The 7,902-nt window shown below is 37.0% G+C and overlaps 1 protein-coding gene across 1 annotated transcript in view; it reads right to left on the bottom strand.

The window, feature by feature from the left end:
• The window catches only part of LOC134823331 (uncharacterized), an 87,279-nt gene that overhangs the window by 19,721 nt on the left and 59,656 nt on the right, over positions 1–7,902 (bottom strand). The window lies entirely within an intron of this gene.

Below are 7,902 nucleotides of genomic sequence, written 5' to 3' on the forward strand. Positions count from 1 at the left end.
AAGTATTTCAAGAAGAATTGTAATCACAACGGCACTCTAAAGTTGACAGAAAATGACGAAAACAGCAATTTTCAGTGATTTTAGCAATTTTCTATCAATTTGGGCGTGTCCCCACGTGTGCAACTTTTCTATTTTCAACTTTAAAACTAGCCTAATGCACAATTTATACCTATAGGAAGCAGAACTGAGCTCCGCATCCCAAGGCATGGCCCAACACCAGAGAATACTAAATCGCAAAATTGACGTTTTTATAAAATAATTCTTCAAAAAAGCACAAACTTCAATGACGAATATCTTTATGAAGGAGCAAGCTAGAAAAACTTTCCGGTAGATTTTCAGAATGCTTGAACAATTATCTAAGATGAAAATTTCCTCAGATTTTGAATACAATTACTTTTTAATGGTGTAAAATCATTTTTAAAAGTTATTACTTTGTCAAAAATCAAGTTTTAAAAACGGTTAACTTGATGACGTCATCAAAGGGTGTTCATGACGTCAAATAATTTGTTTGTACAATGTAAACTAAAGTGTAAACAATTATTTTCAAGACCTGTGGTCGGAAATGGCTGTATCTTTTATACTTTTGAATCTATGGACAATTAAATACAGGCTACAATTGACTGGCAAAGCGTCTATCCCTGAATATGTATATATATGTATATATCACGACAATCTGTCATAAAACAGGGGTTCTAGAAAACCCACTTCCCGATGTTCCTGAAACCTGAAACTTTTTTTGCAGTCGATTTGGTCAACGTCTAGACGCCCTGAAAAATTTCAGATCTCTAACTTAATTTTAACATGGTTTTTAAGGCACCTGAATATGGCGATTTTGGGTTTTTTTACCGAATTTCGTATAACAGTGCTGGCGAGTATTTTATGCAAATTTCTTAAAAATCTCAACATAACTATTTTTTATTCCTGTCATCTTTGACATCAAATTAGAATGTTTTGAACTAAAATAAATCTGCTGAACGACTTCCGATGAGTCTTAATGTCTGAAAAACTCCTGCCGGAGGCGGCGGCCTTCGGCCGCCGCCTCCGGCCGGAGTGCACGCTTCGCGTGCACGAAAGAGGCTTGTAAAACGTGTAACAAAGAGGGTATAATAGTAAAGGGGGTATAATAGTAAAGGGGGTATAATAGTAAAGGGGGTATAATAGTAAAGGGGGTATAATAGTAAATGGGGTACATAGTATACCCACAATAAATGCAACGGTCGTGCTTGCCAGCACTGTGATATGTGTACATGTAAAATAATCGGCAATGGTAAGTAAAATAGTTTATAATTAATTTCTCCCGCTGAGTAGATAAATAATAATAATATTAACCAAGAAAAACAATTAGTGGCGAAGCTGAACGAGTTAAATTCAAGTATCTCTCTGGAAGTGGTAGAGCTGCAGTTATAATATTAATAAGATCGTTCATCGCCCGGTACAATTACCATTTGCATAGATTGAGCCAGAAGATGTGGAGGCAGACTCGCCATGCAGACTCATAATAAATGAACGAGGAATTATAGAAGCCGAGGAAGTGATCATGCCATAATATGATTAAAATTTGAATAACAACTTGTTTTTATTGATCCAATGATATAATTTAGTCCGATGACAGAAATTGGAATTTACCGAAATTATAAAGTGGTCATATCTTCAATCCTGGACAATAAGTTCGTAGGGGAATACTTTTGGGAAAAAATGTCAACGGACTTTGATTTGGACGAACTGTCCAATTAGAAATTCCGTAGGGCTCCATCCTAGGACCTCCTGTTTTTGTAATATTTATTAATGACATTTCAAAATGCGTAAGTCAGTTAAGGTAGTGGTACACAAATCACCCTATATATGTACCTATAATATATGCTGTAGACACCCAAATATCCTACAAGCACTGCGATGTTGGGTGGAAGAACCAAAATGAAATTTCATCCCAATAAATGCTAAGTGCTCTCTATTTTTATAAGCAAAATGAGCTTTCAGATTTTTCTTCACCCTGGATGGATTGGCACTAGTCCAGAGTAAAGACAACAGACTAAAGTGGGATGAGAACATGCTCACCCTCTGGCTCTGTATAAAAGCTGGTTCACGTCTAGGTTTAATTAAATAAAAAGAACTCTACGGTTTATTAAGGACCGTAAACAAAAGAGGGTTCCATATCTAGCGCTAATTAGAGGCCTTTTTGAAAATTGCAGTGTTGCCTGGAGACTGCAGCAAGTGTTGTTTTTATTAACAACAAGAATTGCGCCCGTTGTTTCGTTTTGGCGGACGCTAGATTTCCATTTCACTATAACTATTAATATAAGCTCTAATCAGCTCACCTTATAATAATAATATTGAAACATCAGTAGACTACGCGTGCCACATTCAAGTTGGGCTTATTACAAAATACTATACATTACTAGTATACATTAAAATACGCTCGTGCCGCGCATTCATTGACCACAGACTAGCTATACACCACATCTCCGCAAGCAATCCCCGTGCGCGTGCGCGCGGCAAGTTGACATGGTAACGAACGGAAGCAAGCAAGTAAGGAACACGACATATATTTGACCCACCTACCGCTATCTCCAAAATCCACGTTTTTCTGCAAAAACGTCCATTCGTAACCTTTCACTATTGCCTTTTTTCAAAAGGGTGAAAAGGAAAAAATTAAATCATCCAGCGCAGAGGAGTTTAGTGGATCCTTGGGGAACAGGATCATCGCTAATTACTATAAATATAATGACATTATGTCATTGACATCGAGTATTTGGCTAGTTAAAGGAAGCTAGACCTAATGCTAATGGAGATTTGAGCTGGATGCCAAAGGCGACAGAACAGACAACTTTTCCTTGATGTGTACTGTGGAAGCTTTTCATGGCAAAGCATTTTTGGGACAGAATGACAGATCTGACTAAGTCCTGGAATGAAAATTTAAAATGATATTTTAAAGTGGTCCGATCCCCGACACCGATAATAAAGTCATGATACTGAATATAACATATAATATAACAATTTCATTTAATCTGTTGCCGTGAGATTATTGCAGATAATATTGAAATCATGAAAATTGAAAGAAAACTATAAGTATAAAAGAAAGGGCACAAGAAACAAAAATGAAAAATAACGCTATAACGAAAGCACTCAATATAATCCTAGATTAAAACTGCGACTTAAGTTGTCTTTGAGGCCGGTGTGGACCATTTGATTTTAAACAGTATAATATAAAGTAACAATCTCACAATTTTAAATTTTAAATAATCAAACAATTAAAAACTGTTCATTGTTTTCTTCATTTTAGAGAAACTACCATTTGCACTAATAGGAAAAAAAACACCGTATGCCAAATAACTGTTAACAGAAGTAGTTACCGTACTTAAAAAATTTGATATTGTCTATCTAGCATTCCACGTTATTAACAGTAGAAAAGTAATAAGTAAGAAAAAGAACGTGAGTAATATACATACGATAACAGCAATGAGTCAGAAGTTTGGAAGAATCGTCAAGGGTGCAGCACATGTTGAACAATTAATTGCACTGAACTAAAAGACTTCTTTGTCAGTTCGTCGACGCTCGATTGGCCGAATCTAATCCATTTTCTGATTGGACCAAACTTTGGGAGGGTATCTCACTAAATTGGTGGTAGCACCATCTAAGATTAGAAGTACGTACCGTACCCGGCTTAAAGTACCTACGGTACGACGTTTTTTATTAGTACGTACCGTGCAGCTATTTTTAAAAGTACGTACCGTAAAATTGTTTAAATTGTTCACGGAAGAGATGAATTTGTTTTTCTGATACCTCCACCACGGTACTGATCGGTACCACAACTTTATCAACATAAAGCTAAAAGATCTGTTGTACAAAATCAAGGGAGTCATGACGCCGAGAAACTTGCGGATCCTGAAAAGGAATCCTTAAATCTACCAAAATGTTACCCGACTGAAATATTATAGTTGTCTACGACCCTGCTAAAGACAACGATGTGATATAATCACTAAATCAGTTAACACTTAATTACTACTAATACGTTTCTTCTTAATTGTAGTTGTATACATCTTACTATCTGTTACAAAATGACGTACAAAAATCGCTCAACAAGTAAATAAACACCTGGTCATCTGGCTTACTATATATCCAACAAACTTGATAACAAATAAAACTGTCTAACATCAAGACTATCTTATAACTTGACCATAGCGTACGAGGGATTGTAATACTAATTATATCGGCAGGTGGGTTCTAAGAAATTGAAGATCACGTAAAATAAGGACTATAATAATATTTAGTTTACAACTATAATTATAGGATCAGAGTTACTAACGACAGAATAACTAATTGATATTTAATAGTACAATCTCGAGTCCAAGGTGTACTAACTACGGTGGAGCACCATCGGGTAGGCTCAACTACGATAACCATATACTTAAATGTCCAACTAATTGTAGATGTTGTCACCATAGTGATAACACTTTAATAACTCAGCAGTACGTAAGGTGTTTAGTGAATAGTGATGAGGTTATTATAGTATAAATATCTCCGGGATTTCGACGCGGGATCATATTATCACTCAGCCCGGCCCGCTGTTAGATAAACATCTCAAGGTGATATCATCCCGCCCCGGAAATTTGTATAAACCCGGCCCGCTTTTTAGTCGTAACTGATGTTTATCATTCAATTCTCCGACTTACAATAATCAATGATACTGCTGATTAGAACTCGATAATAGTAGAACAGTTAGACGCGCGATCACGTGGGCGCGTCACGTGCGTACCACGTGCCACCAATAGCATACGCCGAGTCTATACCACGTGACACGAAAGCGCACCACGTGATATGAAACATCGTAACCGTCCACTTCTTTTACACGCAAATTCCTGGGAACGTTGCCAAAGCAGCTAATTCTTGGAATTTCTCCAACGCGTGGCGTGAGAAGTTGCATTGGCGACTAGCCAGCTACCCTTGTCCGTGCCCTAAAAATAGTATTGTTTTGCTTGCTCTCCTTCCAGCTCTTGTTCCTGCTAACGTTCAAGCTATTGCTCCACTATGACAGATCGGTTTGACATTCAGATTGATGAACTGCTTTCCAATCTAAAGTATAAATCCCTTGTCGAAATCGCCGGAGATGATTATAATCCATAAACACTTCACGCTCAGGGCTAAATAAATGTAATCCCTCAGCTGGCGCTTCGGGATTACATATTAACACAAAACTCGTGCGCTGCGCGCACTCGTATATGTTTATCAGATCATCCCGCTAGCGCGGGATGATCTGTTATATAAACCCTTTGCGTGGCGGGTTTATGTTATTATAACAGTGTTAAAATGTCATTCAGTGTATGAATTCAAGCGATTTAAAAATTTAAGCGGTTTATAATTTAACACAATGTTTAAATCATTTCTCGAATTTTAAAGTTTAAAAAACAAGTACGGCTTTGTCTCTAAAAAAAATGTTATTTTGCTGTGAAATTTTGAATCTGAAAGTTTAAACTTAATAAACCATAATTCCGTAAAATTACGTTAATTTTTATAGGTTCCATTTTTCAAATAAGGGATTTATTTTTGACTGTTTTAAAAAAGCCCCAAAAACCCAAGAAGATAAAGTCCAATCAAGATTAATCAATCGCACAACATGGTCATTGAACATCGATCATATTATAACTCTCACTCTAAGCTTTGATCTTTCTAAATTCCACGAAAAAAACTTAAGCTCCGAGAGTGACTAGAATTGAGATTCGAGATAAGAAATTGATTAATAGAGTATGGCTACGCTAAAAGACCGGGAAAAGATATGCAATATGGCTCAGGTTAACGGGTGATACTCGTAAAATATTTGTTTCAAATATTAGGACCGTCGACGAGTCCAACTCGGCACGCGTCTTCAGTCTTGGTAGGTTATAAACCTATCAGTATAATAGGCAACCAGAAAATCAAACTTATTATAATGAGGGAAGGGTCATCCTTATCATTTCATGTTACTTTAGCGAGCACGCCCGCTAGATCAAGAGAAGATTAACAAGAAAATATTTGAAAGTTATTTGATAGTTACCCTGAAGGGTGCCAGAGTCGTAAGGTAGGAGTCGTAGGGTGACGGATCATACAAGTTAATTTACCAAATACGGTTGAAATCTACTCAATCTACTAAGGCTTATAACTTTGTGAGAAATATTGACCCCATGGTCAAAGTGTAATTTTGCAATGTCGCACAAAATGAATTTCGCGTAGAGAATTCACCTTTCTGATCGCTACTTAAAATTATAGCCTGCGTTGGCAGACGTGGCAAATCAATGAAATTAATTTAAGTTTAAGTTCCATCATTTCATGTTATTTTAACGACCAAGAGTCAACCGACCCTTCAAAGTCAATATGACAGTTCATATTCTGTGTTGTCAGAAGTAATTTAATGCGATTATTGCTTGACCATGTGTCGTCATGGTCGTCAGCATCATCAAATAACAACTAGTGTAAAATTGTGGACCCTCGATATGTTTGAAATCGAAATCATATCAAAATTAAACGATTTTAAAAAACCGCATCTTATTCCACCTTCAAAAATATAAAAATATCTCGATCGTGATAAAAAACGGCTACCTACTTTGCTTGGTGCAACGAAAATATAAAATGATAAACTGAGGCGATTTATTTGTTGCGAAATACATGAAAGTTTTAATTTTAGTCAAACTTAATTTTGACATAGCAGCCGATCAACAAAAAAAGCCCATGAAGATTGAAGATATCCCCATGGTGCCCATTTCTTGCACATTAGGTTATAGCTTTTTAACGTCTAGAATGAAATTTAGCCTAGCTTCAATTATAAAAAATTATTGATTTATGATTAAGAAAGCTTACTTATAAAAATATACGTCACTAACAATAAAAACTATTTATTGTAAAACCTACAAGTAGTAGTACAGGTAAAATACCCAAAATGCTCCGTTTTTGACATGTCTTAGAGAGTTTTCAATTTTGATCTATTCCCAATAATAAATCAATTTTGTTCGTTGGTCTCAAGTTGATCCACGTGTTAGCGTGGTGCAGCCATTCATCCAGCTGCACTGTCTCGAGCGTTAATGTCATTAATACTAGTCGGGCTTCTAACGACCATTTTAATGAGTGCCCAGGTAATGTGATAGATGATTGGTTAAAGCTCAAAGCCTTAGCCATGTTACATTAGTATTACGGCACCACGTGAAGTCGTCAAATTTACCTACAGGTATATAAACACCCGTAGTGGTACCGCTCAAACAGTTGCCCATATTTTATGAAGGGGGCCTTGTGAACTTAAATGTTAAACTTAGAGGCAAGTCAGTAGATGAGATCCTTAGATAAGCTGACTATACTTACTTACTTACTTGTACTTGAAAAGGTCTCCTCCTAGTCGTTGGAGTGGCCTGCACCACAAAGTAACTCCTTTCTCCGGTGTATTAAACCTCTCCAGTGAACCCTGTCTGTAGCTTGTTGTTCTGCATCTTCTATCGTGATGTTATCGACACCTGTGAAGATTGCTGCATCCTCCCGGACACATGACAACCAGTTTTTCCGAGGTCTACCTCTTGACCTTTTACCATGCTTTGGGATCCAGTGCAGAAGATAGTTGGGTATTCTTTCTTCTGGCATCCTCACCACATGGCCAAACCATCGGAGTCTAGCTGCTCGTACGAAAGTATCAACAGGGGCGATGTTAGCCCGCTTAAGTACATCAGCATTAGATACATGATAAAACCATTTTATTTTCAGGATTCTCCTTAGACATCTATGATGGAACACCTCAAATCTTTTCATCTGCGTCTGTGTGGTATTCCATACCTCACTTCCATAAAGCAGTATAGTGAGCACAGCCGCTTTGTAAATCCTGATTTTAGTTGGAGTCTTGATGTTGCGACTGTACCATATACTGCTGAGCTGATAGAATGCCCCAGAGGC

Source organism: Bolinopsis microptera, chromosome 1 (genome assembly GCF_026151205.1).
Source record: "Bolinopsis microptera isolate Bmic1 chromosome 1, MBARI_Bmic_1.0, whole genome shotgun sequence".
Classification (NCBI taxonomy): Eukaryota; Metazoa; Ctenophora; class Tentaculata; order Lobata; family Bolinopsidae; genus Bolinopsis; species Bolinopsis microptera.